This window comes from Phacochoerus africanus, chromosome 9, assembly GCF_016906955.1.
Source record: "Phacochoerus africanus isolate WHEZ1 chromosome 9, ROS_Pafr_v1, whole genome shotgun sequence".
NCBI classification, from domain to species: Eukaryota; Metazoa; Chordata; class Mammalia; order Artiodactyla; family Suidae; genus Phacochoerus; species Phacochoerus africanus.
In genome coordinates, this window is record NC_062552.1 from 97469336 (window position 1) to 97485378 (window position 16043).

A 16043-nucleotide genomic window follows, 5' to 3' on the forward strand; every position below is an offset into this window, starting at 1 on the left:
CTACAGGGAGTGTTTCCTCCCAGAGTGAAGGTTAGGCAAACTCTTGTCTAGTGTACGAAAGACGATGTCTCCTTCTGGGGAAAAGGTCAGATGGGCCTGTTGCCCGTCCTAAAAGCCTTGGGTTCATTAAGCTCAGGGTTACTCTCTGGTAACACAATCCTCTATTGTGCAGGTGTCGTCTGGCCTTCTTTGTGTTACATAGTGGGAATTGGGACTTAGGGACTGGCACCCCAAATTGCTGATACTCTGGCTGTTTCTGTTGCCATGAGTAATGAAGTCCTTTGTGTCTGACCCAAGAATCTCATGTCTTCTGCCAGCATCCAAACAACTGGGGCTGGCTAACTTGTTCGCTTGAAATTGGGATAAACTCTTACATCCTTTACATTTCTTGGCATCTCAAGACATGAAAAGCCATTGGTTAATAGGTAGTTTAACTTTTTAAAAAGTCAGTGTGACCACTGTGTGGGAAATGACCCTGGGTAGAAAGGCGATGAATGAGGAATCTGAGGCAGCTGTCTAGTTAAGAGATAACAGAGGCTGGGACCAGGGTGGTGACTGTGGAGGTGGAGAGGAGTGAGGAGTCAAGGTGTCCTTCGGGAGTGGAATTTATCAGTCTTGACAGAATGGGTATAGGGCGGGAAAGAGGGAATGGAGAATGAATCCTAGGTTTTGAATGAACAGATAAAGGCGATGTTAACTGAGATGGAGCTGCCTCAAGATGACGGCGATAGGCCTGGAACAGGACTTATTTCTCTTGTCAGCACCCTGTAGCCTTTTTTCCAGTCACTTTGTTTGCTCGACTCCGTCTATGTAGAACTTTTACACTTAGAATTACAGGGAAAGGAAGAATAAGAAGTCGTTTTGTACAACTTGAGATCAAAGAACCACTGATATGTACTGTTTACTTTTCTGGGAAGAACACTTTTTTGTGTGTCTTCGTGAGTTGTCAAATCCATTCACGTTAAGAAATGCAAGTCCTACAGTCCCTTGATAAGTGGGTTGTCTCATTCACAGTAAATTAGATTAGCTTGGGAGGATTTATTTTTCAAATAGCCATATTGATTTTTACTTAAAATTCATTACCTGGGAGTTTACAATGAAACTCTTTTCATGTGTTTCAAGATTTCCCCCTCCCTTTTTTTTTTTTTCATTTTACAGCCATACCCGAGGCATATGGAAGTATCTGGGCTAGGAGTTTAAATGGAACTGCAGCTGCCAGCCTACGACACACACACACAGCAACACCAGTTCCAAACCATATCCCCAACCTATGCTGCAGCTTGCGGCAACACTGGGTCCTTAACCTGCTGAACAAGGCCAGGGATCCAACCCATATCCTCATGGAGACAATGTCAGGTTCTTAACCTGCTGAGCCACAGTGGGAACTCTGGTTTTCCCTTTTTTGATGTTGCAGAGTAATACTTTTTTTTTTCTCTTTTCTCTTTTTTTGCTTTTTAGGGCGGTACCTGTGGCATAAGGAAGTTCTCTGGCTAGTGGTTGAATTGGAGCTACAGCTGCACCACAGCCACAGCAACATGGAATCCAAGCCATGTCTGCAACCTACACCACAGCTCATGGCAATGCTGGATCCTTAACCCAGTGAGCAATGCCAGGGATTGAACCCACATCCTCATGGATACTAGTCAGGTTTGTTACTGCTGAGCCACAATGAGAACTCAGAGTAATACATTTAAAATTTTTTTTTTTTAGATTTAAAATTTCCTTTAAAGCTAGGCTGTTCTCCCTTAATTCTCAAGGATAATTAATGTTCCTCTTGTGATCATGTAAGCTTAATACAATAGAATGAAAGAAGCAAGTGCCTGTGGATTAATTTATTCCATTTATCATCTTCATTGAGAAATTCCTTCAGGATAACTTCTTGTCTTACTAATTCAGCAGCACTTTTCATAAAGAAAGTAACTAAAAAGCTTAAAAAAAAAAAGCCTCGGCCCTGAGGAGTTCTGTTAAATGCCTTCCCTTTTTATCTAGTGAGATTTATTCTTGTGTATATGCTTTTCAGGTGCTTATTTTATTTACAGGATGATTTTACATTTCTTTTATGTATTGTAGACAGTTTTAGGCTACAGTATAAGCACACACATACTTATCTTGAATGTTTTGAGTTATCTTTGTACCATCTTGCACATGTCCTCTTATTTCTTTTGTTCCGTAGAATTTTCTTTGGTCTGTGGTCTAGGTCCAGATTTTCCCTCTTGGGAACTAAGGTGTTGATGGAGAGGGAAGGTAGAACTTAGTGAATTTTTTTTTTTTTGGAGGGGGCCGTCAGCGGGGAGAGGCTAGGCTTACAATTATTTCTGATTCAGTTTATACTCTACCTCCTGGACGTCTGAAGTGGAAATACTCCATTTTAAAGGTAAACGTAGAAAGCATGAACTAAGATCACAGAATCACTGGAGCTGGTCACAAGACTTTACCAGGTGATGTGTGTTGTTATTAATGACTTGAATAGACTCTGGAGGTATTTCTACCAGAAATGAAGTTAGAATGCGATTATTATTATTTTTTTTTTTGAGAAGATAAATACACTTTCCTCTCTTTTTCTTTCCTCCTGTCCCCTCCCCTTCCCCTTTCCCTCCCATGTAGATCCATCTTTGGGGGTTTTGGCAGTTTTAAAGCCCACCCAGGTAGTAGCGTGGTGTCTAAGGTTCCTAGGATGTTCCCATCTTTCCTATAGAGTGGTGGTGTTATTCTGCCTTCCTATCCCATTGTAGGACATCTTCAAAAGGGCCTGACACCGTATCGCTAATTTCACATTTCATGCCATGCACGCGTTTATTGCTGCATCATAGTTAGGCTGTGGTTGGAATTTAATGAATGGGTTAGTAGTCTTCTCTCTAATCCTCTGATTTCTAAACAAAACCAAACAACAATTAGTAATAAGAGTGTACCAGGGCCCTCCGAGGGGAGATTTTATTAGGTAACTGAATTGAACCAAAATTTGTAACCTGTGGAATATGATAGACACTCTCCCTAAAGGATCATTCATGCCTGCTCTTGAAGCGGAAATCTAAAGGATGGCCCAGGTTGGTGCCTCTACCCCCATCCCCCTTTGGGAAGATTTTGACCCACTGGTTTTGGGCCTAGACTCGTCCATATTCCTGAAGATCATTCTAGAAGTGGTTCAGAGGCACTTACCCGCCAAGTCCTAACTCCACTTCTGCCCGTCTTCTTTCCTGTTTGAGGAACAGTGGAGGGCACAGTAGAAAGAGGATTTAAGTCAGACCAGGGTTTGCGTGACCCCAGGAAACATGCTTAACCAGTTTAGGCCTCAAGTTTGAAATGTAAAGTTGAGACTCTGCTAGTGACCCCCGTGTGGTCTGGTGAGGCACAGCCCTGTCTGTCCGGGAACTTGTGCTCAGCACTTGTGGGTTCTCACTAAGAACTGGAACAGGGTCAGTATTTAGAAGCTGCTGGGTGTCCCTCTAAGGTCTCCTCCTCGTGCCGCCCTCTGGAAGCGACCGCCGTCCTGAATTTTATGTTCCGCACTCCCCTGCTTTTTATAATGAGTGTATCAGTAAACAATAGAGTAGCCCCCCCACCCCCACCATCTGAGGTTTCTCTTTTTGTGGTTGACTATGGTCCGAAAACATTACATGGAAAATTCCAGAAATAAACAGTTCATGAGTTTTAAATTGTATGCTGTTATGAGTAATGAAATCTTGCCATCCTGTCTGGGATGTGAACCATCTCTTCGACCAGGATTTCTTTCTGTTTGTTAATCACTTTGTAGCCAGTCATCAAATCAGGTGTCTCTGCACAGTGCTTGTGTTCTAATGAACAAGTTACTTTTTTTATTCATGGCCCCAGAGCACAAGAATGGTAATGCAATTCAGACGTGCCAAAGAGAAGCTGCAGAATTTCGTTTCTTGTTTCTTTCTTTTCTTCCTTCCTTCCTTCGGGCCGCACCGTGACATATGGAGGTTCCCAGGCTAGGGGTCCAGTTGGAGCTACAGCTGCCGGCCTACACCACAGCCACAGCAACATCAGATCCGAGCTTCGTCTGCAACCCACACCACAGCTCATGGCAACGCCAGATCCTTAACCCATTGAGCAAGGCCAGGGATCAAACCCGCAAGCTCATGGTTCCTAGTTGGATTAGTTTCTGCTGTGCCACAACCGGGACTCCTGCAGAGTGCTTTCTTTAAATGAAAAAGTGAAAGTTCTTGTCTCAATAAGCAAAGGCAAAAAAACCCCTATGCTGAGGTTGCTAAGGTCCATGGTTAGAATGAACCTTCTAGCCATGAAATTGTGAAGAAGAAAAATGAAATCGGTGCTCATTTTGCTGTCACACCTCAAACTGCAAAAGTTACGGCTGCGGTGCCTGATACGTGCTTGGTTAAGATGGAAAAGGCATTAAATTTGATATTTTGAGAGAGTGAGAGATTGCAGTCACATAACTTATTGCAGTGCATTATTACAGTTCTATTTTATTATTAGTTGTTAATTACTGTTCCTAATTTATTAAAAAAAACTTCATTATAGGTGTGAATGTATATGAAAAAACATGGAATATACAGGCATACCTTATTTTACGGCGTTTTGCAGATGTTTTGTTTTTTTACAAATTGAAGGTTTGTGGCAACCCCATGTCGGGCATTCACCCACATTGTGTCTTTGTATCACATTTTGGTAATTCTCAAAATATTTCAAGCCCCCCACCAGCAAAAAGATTATGAGTCCCTGAAAGCTCAGATGGTGGTTCGCATTTTTTAACCATAAAGTATTTTTCAGTTAAGGAATGTGCATTGTTTTTTTAGACGTAATGTTATTACATACTAAATAGACTACGGTATAATGTAAACATGACTTTTATACACAACGGGAAACCAGAAAAGTTGTGTGAATTGCTATATTGCAGTGGTTTGGAACTGAACCTGCAGGATCTCCAAGGTGTGCCTGTATCAGGTTTCATGCTATCTGTGGATTTGGGGATCTGCTGGGGGTCTTGGCACGTGTCCCTCAAGGATGAGAAGGGCCTACTGTCTATTTTTAATTGTGCCTCCTTGGGCTCTCCTGCTCTGTGTATGTCTCTAATAAGAGTGCTTCCTCTCTGCCAGGTGAGTGTAGAACTCTGGTGGCTTTCTACTCGGCCTTTGCTGGTGAGTGTGGATGTGGGGTTGCAGTTTTCTCTGTGGTGTTTGGCTGGCGTGGAGTGGTTTTTATCTAAGATGTTTTTGTCTATCTAGGCTTCCGTCTTACTGGTCTTTTAGAGAGAGCAGGCTTTTTCTGATACTGGGTCAGAGGTAGCGTTGTGTGACAAGGGGGGATTAATCCAGTAAGGAAGTTAGTAGAGTAAATGGGAACCAGATTTACGGTTATTATAGGAAGGAAAAGGTGAAAGCTAGAGTGAATCTTGCACTGTTGGATTGGAATTCAGGGTATTTGCATGAACTCATGGTTTTTGATGTACACAGATGGATGAGAGGAAGGGGGGAGGGAGGGAAGGAGAGAGGAAGGGAGGAAGGAAAAGAAGGAACAAAGGAAGGAACGAAGGGAGGAAGGAAGGGTGTGCACATATGTGTGTGCTTCTCTTCACTAAGATGATCCAGGGACAGTGATGATCCATTTGTAATATGCACACCCACATCTTGGGTTTTAAATACCGTTCTCCCCCCCCCACCCCCCACTAAAATGGTTGGAATTATCAGACTGAAAAAAGTCACTTTTTGGTAGCTGTCATAGAAGAATAAATCTGGCCAATAATTATCAGTGAACGTAAAGTATTGGTTGAAAGTTTGTTGAGAAATAGGATATTTTTAGGAAGGATCACCTCACCAACTACTTATTAATTACCAAGAGGAAAAGAGTCCCTTTACCTGGCGGATACCACCTTAATCACCAGTGGTGATGTTAAGGTCACAGTACCAGGCAGGAAATGAAAAATGGAAGTAGCTCCTCACAAGGTACGAGAGGGAGGACGTCTTCTTTGTGTTCCTGCTGGAAAGCCCTAACTTGAATCCGATTGTCAGGGAGTATCAGACAAACCCCAGTTACGGAATAGATCTATACACTGGTCCAGAATCTTCGAAATTATCAAGGTCATGATGCTCAAGGACAGTCTGAGGAATTCTGAAAGAGACTAATGAGAGAGGAAAACTCCGTGCATTGTGAGGTCCTGGATTGGATCCTTTTACTAAAACGGATGCCATTGAGATCATTGGAGAAAGTCAGACCTGGTCTGTGGATTAGATGACCATGCCAGTGTCAGGTTCTGGGTGTTCATGGTCATAATTATTATAGTTTGGGAGGAGTATGCCCTTGTTTATAGAAATGACTCCCTAAATCCTATAGGGGTGATAAGCCATCCTGTTGGCTACTCACGCTCAAGTGGTTCAGGGAAATAAACTTGGTGGTTCTAGTCTTGCAGCTTTTTTTTTTTTTTTAGGTCTAAGATTTTTAAAGAAAACAAACAAAAAAAACCCTTCCTATGAGCTGACTTTTTCGAAATTGTTAGCTTTTCCAAGAAATCATTTGTGAGGTTTAAGGGGTTTGCTTTCTTGTGTTATCTTGTCTGGCAACTAACTGTCCTTCCCATGTGGCTTCCTGTTATATATCTTGATTTGCCTTTTGGCGTGCTGACTTTCAAATAGTTACCATCATCTCCTTACTGCATTCTTTTCCTGTTCATTATGTTTATTTCTCTTCACTTATATTTTGCTTTTGTGACAGACTCCTTCTTCGGAGGCAAAGTATGGTTTACAGCAACATGGCACTTTACTGTGTTAGAATTCAGTGATAACTGTATTTAATTTTAACTTGCTTTGTGTGTGCTATTCTTTTCCCCTCAGTTCTCCAGTGAGCTGTTTAAGCTATCTTTCTTTTTTTTAACCCATGCTTTGTCTCCCTTAGTATTGACCATGTTTCAGAAGGCTTTTAGTAAAAAAGTATTAGGCTGGTTGATTGCTGTCTTAGAATTTAGTTTTCAGAGAGCATAAGCAGGGTAAGGGGAATCCGATAGACAGAGTGGCACATTCGATGCTCTGCTAACCCACAGTCTAGGCATTTCATGATTATGTGTCTGATTGGTTAGCCCCCAAAGGTTTAGGAGTAAACATGTTAGGACCAAGCTGGCCCTAATTTAAAAATTGGTGTGGCTTGGGATGGGTATAAGGAGCTATGGGGAGAGGTTAATCGTCGGAGCAGCCTTCTCTCTCTGAGATCATTACATGTAAGTTGTCTCTTGGGTAGAATATGCCCTTTCCCCTTGGTCCCCCAAATCATAGGTTAAGTCCTTGAATGGCTCCCCCATCCCACCCCTTTCTTTCTTTGGTGAAACTAAGGTGCATCACAGGCTTGTTTTCCTTAGATAGGTTGGAGGACAAATTTCTCTTTAGCAGTGACACTAATTTTCGTATTTCTCAGAATGATCGAGGAGAAAAAGCTTTTAGAACCCAGTGTGGTAGTTACATTGCACTTAGAACACTCCCACACATCTAGGCTTTTCTTCAGCATTTTTTTTTTTTTTGATCTCTTGCTGCTTTTACAGTGTAGGTGGCCTTCTCTGGATTGCTTTTGACAGGAAATTGAGCAAGCTTTCTTTTTTGGAACAGAATATATTTTACTGCTGAGAGAGAGAGGAAAAAAAATGTTTATGTTTTGAAATTTAATTATGAATTTTTATTTGAAGGCCGATTTTAATCTGAAAAAAGGAGGTAGGGCCTAAATTTCATATTGTAAACTAATTTTCTGAATCTTCCTATTGGTTTTTTTTAAAATGAGTCCCAAGTGAATTTTATTTTATTTAGCTTCTTTCCTTTTTTTTTTTTGGATTTTTAAAATTGAAATCCTGTAATTTACAATGTAAAGTTAGGTTTAGGTGTACAGCAAAGTGATTTAGCTATATATAGGTGTGGGTTTTTTTTTTCTTTTTTTCCAATTCTTTTCCATTAGAGGTTATTACAAGATATTAAGTATAATTCCCTGTGCTATATAGTAGGTCATTGTTGGTTATATATTTTGTATATAGTAGTGTGCATTTCTTATTTATTTTGGGGTGCTTTCCTTTCCTCCTTGCAGAAAGGAAGAAAGGCCCCCAAATTATTTTGTTCCATGAAGCCAGAGCCATTGAGGGATATTGAGAAGTTTGTCTTTGTCATTCCCTTTCTGCTTTAGTCTGAGGCTGCCTTCCCCAGTTGTCTTCTTTCCGTAGTGGAGTTGTGATGGCCTCTACACCGAGTTACCAGGCATCTTGAATCTAGAATGTATGTGAACCTTACCATTGAAAAACATGTCATTTAGCAAAGCTTCCTAATGGTTTGGCTTGTGCAAAGGTCACGCAAGCTGGGTTGGAGGTCCAGATTAGAACCCTGCCTCTGCCACAGATTCTACCTGGACTTCTGAACCCTACCTACCCTGTGGTGCTTTGAAATAGGAATACCAGTCCACCCACCAACTATCCCGGTGCTTGCTGCCTGGGGTGACTGTGGGTGAGTTTGATTTGCATGGTTCCTTTATGGCACTGGAGATTCAGAGGAAGAAATCTGACTATAATTAGATTATAAGCCTGCATGCCACATCATGGAAATGTTGCCCAGTTGAAATGGAGTAATTCTGATGGAATCTTTCTAAGTGTGTTTATAAATGACATCCTTTCCCTTGAGTTTAACATTTGCATGTTTATTCATGTACCTAAATGGATTACTAGTACAAATCAGCTGTCAGGTATGTCTTGTTTATATTATGTAATAGGTTATTAATGAACAAAACAAAGAATATCTTTTGAGTACTACAGGTTTCTTTACCCCTTCTGTGGATGCATCTTGCAGGCCAATCATGTAAAAAAGGCAATTATTATTGTCCGGGTTACCTGACGCTCAGAATATTCTTTATAACACCCCCCCCCGCGCCCCCTGCAGTTTAGGATGTTTGATTAGAGTAGGTAGGGAAGACCTATTGCAGGGTCTTCTGGAGCTCTGTGTAATAGTCTGGGGACATGCACCGTGGGCCCTCAGGGAGTCTTGTTTTGAAGGCAGTTAATGTAAGTTTTGAAGTAGTTTATATTTGGCTGAATGAAAGGTGGGAGTCCTGATACCCAGACCGGCAGGCTGGGCAGAGGAACCTTGCCTCCTGTCCTCTCCAGGGCCTGGGAATATCTAAGAGTGAAACTGAGTTCTGGTTCTTCTGATTCTTCTTCGCTTCCCTTTTATACGTTTGGGAACAGGGTTTGGGAATTAGCCCAGTTTGAAATAGTGCTTCACCTCAGCAAACATTAAACAGCTGATTTCTTGGGAGCTCTTTTGGACATGTATAGTCTGACTCGTTTTCATAGTTTTAGATGTCGGTACATGTACCGCAAGTTTTAGTATCCGGCGTATGCGTGTGTTCCTTTAACGAAGCATAAGCCTGTAGTCCCAGGAAATATATTATGAGTATAGCAGGGTTTATAACTTATTCGAAATGACCAGTGTAAGAATGGAAGAATTTCTAAATAGTGAGCATGTTTGGTTGCTTTGGAGCAGGCTTTCTCAATCTCAGCACTATTGACATTTTGGGCTGGATAATTCTTGGTCCTGTTCTGTGCCTTGCAAGATATTTGCATCTCTAGCTTCTACTCATTAAATTCTGGTAGTGGTCCATTTCCTCTGTTGTGACACCCAAAAAAGTTTCCTGGGGTACAGAATTGCTCCCTCTTGAGAACCACTGGTTGGACCAGTAGTTCCTGTAGGCAGGTGGTGAATCAGCCACATCAGAAATATCTTATGAGGGGTGCTTCTTATTCATACGGGGTCTGGGTTTCTCCCTAGACTTCCTGATCAGATAACATGGGATGAGGCCTGGATTGGCAGTCTGCCTAGAGCCTGGATAGCCAGGTTAACAATTTGTTGTTTAAGTGGGAGTGGCTATTGGTTGGCTTAAATTTAAATGTGTTAAACTGCACAGAAAGAGATTACAGGTTAAAGAGGCTTTTAAAGGTAAAGTATGACATTTCACAATAAGGAGCTGATTGGTAGCTCTGATCCCCGCATCCCAGTACTATGAGGTACAGTTGTATGTTTTGAGCATTCAGAAATAATCTTTTTCGTACTAAAGCGCATGATTATTTTACTCTAGGTTTTGCGAGAATACCTCACATCGGACTCCGAAGCAAGATTTACTCCCAACTTTGAAGTGGAATCTGGTGAGTTGGTAGATTAGTCACAAAAGCCAGGTTGGGGGGAGGGAATGCTACTCACAGGTTCATTCTTAGGAGACCTGCCACTTAAATGTAGATTCTATATTTTTCTCCACTGTTTTTTTTGTTTTGTTTTGTTTTTCCCCCGTTTGTTGTTTTACTGCCGAGAGGCAGAAGCAGGGAAGAGGGGAGATGCCTGTGTGGTTTTTAGTCATTGATTTCTGGATTCAGCACTCTCATCTTTATAGATTAAACAGTTTATTTTTCTGGCAACTTAATAACATTTTTGTTACATGTGTCTATTTTCCTTGCGTTGCAGACAATGCAGAAAATGCTGTATTTGTTTCTTACAATCTCACGGGAGATTGTACCCCAGCAACCCATGTTCTAAATAAGAATCTTGGTACCCTAAAGCAGTCCTACTAGTTTGGAATACCAAGGCTACCCTGAAAAGTTGAGGGATGGCTGGATGATCTGTTTGATTGACGTTTACTGTTAATTTCATGATTGCCTTTGCTTACTGCTGGGGAGAGACCCAGTTCTGTACTGGGTCTTTCTCAGTGTTTTCGTGGACATTTCTCAAACATTTTACTCAGTTGTAAAAGGGTGCTCTCATTGAGAAAGCATTTAAAAAAATAGCTTAATTTGATTGAAAGTGACCTTTCTATAGGCTGAAAATGCTGTAATATGCTGAACTTCTAAATTCAGATAAAATTAGTGGTTTGGGGTTGTGTAGGTTTCTTTGGTTTTGTTACTTTGTACTTAACCTTCCTCTCAGCCAGATGCTGAAACAAAGAGTTTGGGATTTTTCTTATCTGCTGCTTTGTCAGAAGCAGAAGCAAATTGCCTAAGGAGTCAGCTCTTCTAGAGCGCCACATCCCATAAAAGGACAGTCAAGGTTATCTGAACATCTCACCTCTGTAAACCTTTGTGCAGAGCTGAGGGCTTCTTTTCAGCAGCCCGCTGGGTAATTGGAGCACTGATTTCAAAGAGCTTGCTATTTCTGACCTTCCTTGAAATTTCAGTAAGAGAAATTGAGGAACGATTATCTCTGAAAATGTTTTAAAAGTACATTAGGACACTTTCCTGTTAGCATTGATTTGACCATTCTCCGAGTCATTCTTTAAAAGAAGTAGAATCCAGGAAAGAGTTTTAGATCTCTGTAGTTTTTAGCCATTTGCAGAGCCCAACTTTTTATTATTATTATTATTATTAGCAGCACAACCCAGGAACTGCTTTGGGAACACAGCATTTTTGGAATCATCAGAAATTGTTGAGTGGTGAAGCCAGCAGCCTGCAGGAATGCTCCATATAGGTCACTATAGCTCAGGTCCTTTGCCAAGGACGAAAGATCAGTGCATGTTTTTGAGTGCCCTTAGGTTTTCACCTCCATCTTGGAAGTTGTTTTTCAAGGTTGGCTTTTTTCCCTCTCTTCTGTTCCTGTATACTACCGAAATATACACCTTCGGTGCACTCCCTGTGTGTCTTCGTATTTTAAACACTCTTAAATAAGGATCACCTCTGGCTTGATATACTGGAATATCACAGTTCTTAACAGAAGCCTTGCATTCTAGCGTTACTGTGAGGCCAAGCTTGTTTTGCTTTTATGTTGGAGCAGCTACACCTTGTCTTTTTTTTTTTTTTTGGTCCTTTTGCCTTTTCTAGGGCTGCCCTTGCGGCATGTGGAGGTTCCCAGGTTAGGGGTGTAATTGGAGGTGTAGCTGCTGGCCTGTGCCAGAGAGCCACAGCAATGCGGGATCCGAGCCGCGTCTGCAACCTACACCACAGCTCACGGCAACGCCGGATCCTTAACCCGCTGAGCGAGGCCAGAGATGGAACCTGCAACCTCATGGTTCCTAGTCGGATTCATTAACCACTGTGCCACAACGGGAACTCCTGACACCGTGCCTTTTGAATTGAGTTGCTTAGTCTAGTGACCTGAAGAACCCCTGGGTACTTAGATCACTTTTTTTTTTAATGGTGGTGATATCTGATGGTGTTATTACATCCGTTAGGTGAGGTCTTTTCTTATGTGTTCATACACACCGGTCTGCTTGGACAGCAGATCGGGGAGCCAGGATCAAACCATCCTCTAGACCTGCTGGTGGTATGACTCTTGACTTTCTAAAATTTGGATGCTTCTTTCCTAACGGCTCTTTCACTACTTAAGGAATATTCCAAAACAGTTCCCTTCCTCCTAAAGTAAACAAAAATCCCCAAACTCCAACCCCTCTCCCCAAAACCCAAACCCACAAAACCTTGTAGCTTATGTATAGTCCTATGTGTATCTTATTACGTCCATTGTTCTTATACTTTATGTTTTGGGTAGTGTTCTAAAATATAAAATTGAATGGAGAAATTTTCCCCTTCCTTTTAAAATTAAAAAAAAAATTGTTATGTTCTTTCTAAACGCCCAACAGGAAACATAGAGTGATGTTAATTGAAAACAGTCTCTGACTAAATTATGTGCTTTACACCTTAAAACATTTAAATAATTTCCTCAAGGGTATTTTTCTTTGGATTTTCCCATTCTTGTGTGGACAATTATGTACCTAGGTAAGTAGAGATATTTAGTTTTTCTCCTATTTCAGTCTGGTTAGTGCCTTCCAGGTTTCTTCTTTTCATGGGAGAGTAACTGAAGAAATTTTGAAAAGCTCTCCACTTCTTTCTTTTCTTGAAAGTAAAACAAAAAGAGTAACCCTGCTCACATTTACTTATACTAATAGTTTCCTAGTATAACACACAAAAGTGACATCCTTTTTGTTGTTTTATGGGAAGTCCCAGCCATTTAGTAAGTGAAAAAAGAAAAGAAAAAAATACCTGTTGGTATATTCTCCTGGACTCGTCTTGGTGTCAAAACCTAATCATCAAAGTGCCTTACGTGGGCCAACCAGATGATAGAATGTCTATGACACATTTAGTAATCAGTTAAAAAAATGGAAGCTTGGAAAAATTTTTCCTGACTGTCCATCCTGTAGAACCCCTTCTGATCCAGTGATGCACCCTATCTCTTTTCTCATTTTTCTAACAAACTATGTCTTCCTTAAAACATAAGAGAACAGCTGTTCATATCCAATACACTTTCTTCTTTAGATTAATTAATTATAGGAGTTTGAACATATTAACTCAACAAGAAAAACAGCTGAAATGTTTACCGTCAGTAGACTTGTTAGATTCTGTGGGTCAGTTTGAACTGGAGTTTTACAGTGGCCCTGAGGATGCAATACGGAGTCAACTTTTTCAGATAAATACTGGCTTAAATTTTATTAACTAAAAGCTGACTTTAATAGGAAAATATTAAAAATTTAGAGGAGCAAAGGGATCATTGCAGAGTTTTCCTTTTATCTTTGGCCATGACTAATTTGACTTGAATTTGGTGTGCCTGGAGGTCACTTCAGCATTATTTCATTATGCTTATTTATTATTCAAAGCTGCCTTCTTTGTTCTTAAGAAAGAAGACCTTTTTACCCAGCCTGTAGGACTCTTCCATGACCTTTTCACATTTGCTCATGCTGTCATCGCCTCTCTCTCTCTTTTTATTTATTTTTTATTGTTATTTCCCCCAAACACACTTTTTTTCCCCCACCGTACAGCATGGGACCCAGTTAGACATACATGCATGGATACATGATTTTGTCTCCCATCGTTGTGCTCTGTCCTAAGTCTCTAGACAAAGTTCTCAGTGCTACACAGCAGGATCTCATTGTTAATCCAACTCCAAAAGCAGTAGTTTGCATCCCTTAACCCCAAGCTCCCCATCCCTCCCACTCCCTCCCACTCCACCTGGGCTTTGCAGCAACGTGGATGGAACTAGAGACTCTCATACTGAGTGAAATAAGTCAGAAAGAGAAAGACAAATACCATATGCTATCACTCATATCTGGCATCGCCTCTCTTTTTGAAGGACCACTTCTTCTCACTGAGTTCCTAGCTTTCTCTTTAGAAGGTAAGAGTACACGCTGTCCACACCACATAGAATGTTTCCTCTTCTAAATTCATTCTAGTGACAAACAGAACAAAGGAGAATAGGAAATAAGTCGTTTGGGAGGAGTGTCTTACTTCCTAGTTCCTGTTCATATTTTAGAAGCCCTGGATTTGTATGGGTATGATTTTTTATAATGATGCCATGTTACCCCCTTTCTTGATTAATACACTTAAAATTTGCTAATAAGAGATTTGAACTTCTAAAATTAAGAATCAGGGAATAGAGAAGCAAGAACATGAACAGTGTATGGATGTGGGTGGAGGTAAGGTCCGCGCCTGCCTCCCCTCCCTGCCTTAAAAAGTTGGGCGAGTGAAAGCATTTTGAACCCCTGGCTTCCATCCTGGCTTACACATTTATTGTATAAAATGTGGATGTTCCTAAAAAGCACAGATGTCAAAGTAAAAATCACCATGGATGGGATGAGAGGTGAAACCTGGGGAGATCTTGTACCTGCCAGTTCTTCATGAAATACTGATGTTTCTCAACGAGCTTGAGAAACCCCTAGGGGTGGGGGTTTTATGTTAAAACCTGGGTTTTGTTTTAATGCTTGTCATTACCTAAGAGTATTTTAGATACAAAAGGGAGCTGTAGATGTCTTCACTAGTGCTGTAGTGGTTTTCACCAAAGTCATGCAGGCAGAACTCAGGTCCTGTGGTGGGGAAAGTGTTCCTGATAGGGACATCCAGGATGCCATGTTTGGAGGTTTTGGTACTTCTCCTGGGAGGAGGGCTTTAGTGTGTCTTTTTGGGAATGACTTTTAAGCAAGGCCCTAGGCTTGAGGGAAGCTGCTCTTCATGTCTGCACAAAACATGCCAGAATCTCTAGTGAGTCCATGAGGAAGTACGAGCAGTGTGGGTGGACAGCCCTTCCAAATCTGCCTTTGCAGAGCAGGAGATGTTTCTCAAACCTCTGCCTCAGCACATGGCGAGTTCTGTGTTCTTCTCATGATGGTTTCCTTGATGAAAATGAACTGATCCGTACTCTGGATGAGTTTTCAGTAGGTTAAGTAATGGGTTTCTCAAGAATGAATAGACTTCAATTTTTTTTTTTCCCCCAAGGAGTCATTTAAAAAAAAGTCAACCTTAATTCAGTAACTGACCCATTTCTGCTACTGACTGATGTTTTTCGTTTGTTATTTATTTCCCAGTCATTTGGAAAATAAATGGTTTGAGAACTGACCAGGTAATACTTTATGGGTATAGGGACCTCTGGGCATGTTCTAGCTTTAAATCGTTCATAGTTACAAGCAGTAAGGTATTTTACTGTTGCCACTTAGTTTCTTCCCTGGATTTATTAGTGGAAAAGTTAATTAAGTGTATAACTATCTAAGGCCTGTTGTAGTGCTGACCGGGATAGAAATATATAAAAAAGAAATGTTCCTTGTTTTTCTAGAGGGGGCGCTGAGAACATAATTAAAAACTGTCATAATAAATATTCAAATGTAATTAGGCCTTTAGTGGAAGTACAAGTGAAAATGCCTTGAGGTGTCCGTAGAGGGAGAATTAATAAGTCCATGGAGGTGGCAGTATTGGACCCGGACATTGAAAGACCCGTCCATCCATCCATTCATCCATCCACTAAAGGAGTAACTTTCGTTTCTTCAAGTAACCAAAGTAATTCATATTTATTGTATAAAATGTGGATGTTCCTAAAAAGCACAGATGTCAAAGTAAAAATCACCCAAATTCCTACCAGAACACCCAGTCTCTACCACCCAGAGATAACTATCTCTACAAGCATTTTCACTTTTTTTGTGTGAAATTTTTCAAACACACTCACGAGAATAGCACAGTGTCTAGCTTCAACAAGTACTGACATCTTGCCTTTCTTGTTCCATTTATTTTCGTCCTGTTTTCATGGTTAAAAAAAAATTTTTTTTTTAAAGCAAACCTAGGTAGTAAACTATTTAACCTATAAATATTTAGT

The 16043-nt window shown here is 40.8% G+C and overlaps 1 protein-coding gene across 10 annotated transcripts in view; it reads left to right on the forward strand.

Annotated features, from left to right (window-relative positions):
* The window catches only part of SIPA1L1 (signal induced proliferation associated 1 like 1), a 380227-nt gene that overhangs the window by 80280 nt on the left and 283904 nt on the right, over positions 1-16043 (forward strand). For all 10 annotated transcript variants that reach the window (XM_047795415.1, XM_047795405.1, XM_047795408.1 and 7 more), the window contains one exon: positions 10072-10138. The gene's annotated coding sequence lies outside the window, so the exon portion shown is untranslated. The remainder of the gene's footprint in view (positions 1-10071; positions 10139-16043) is intronic.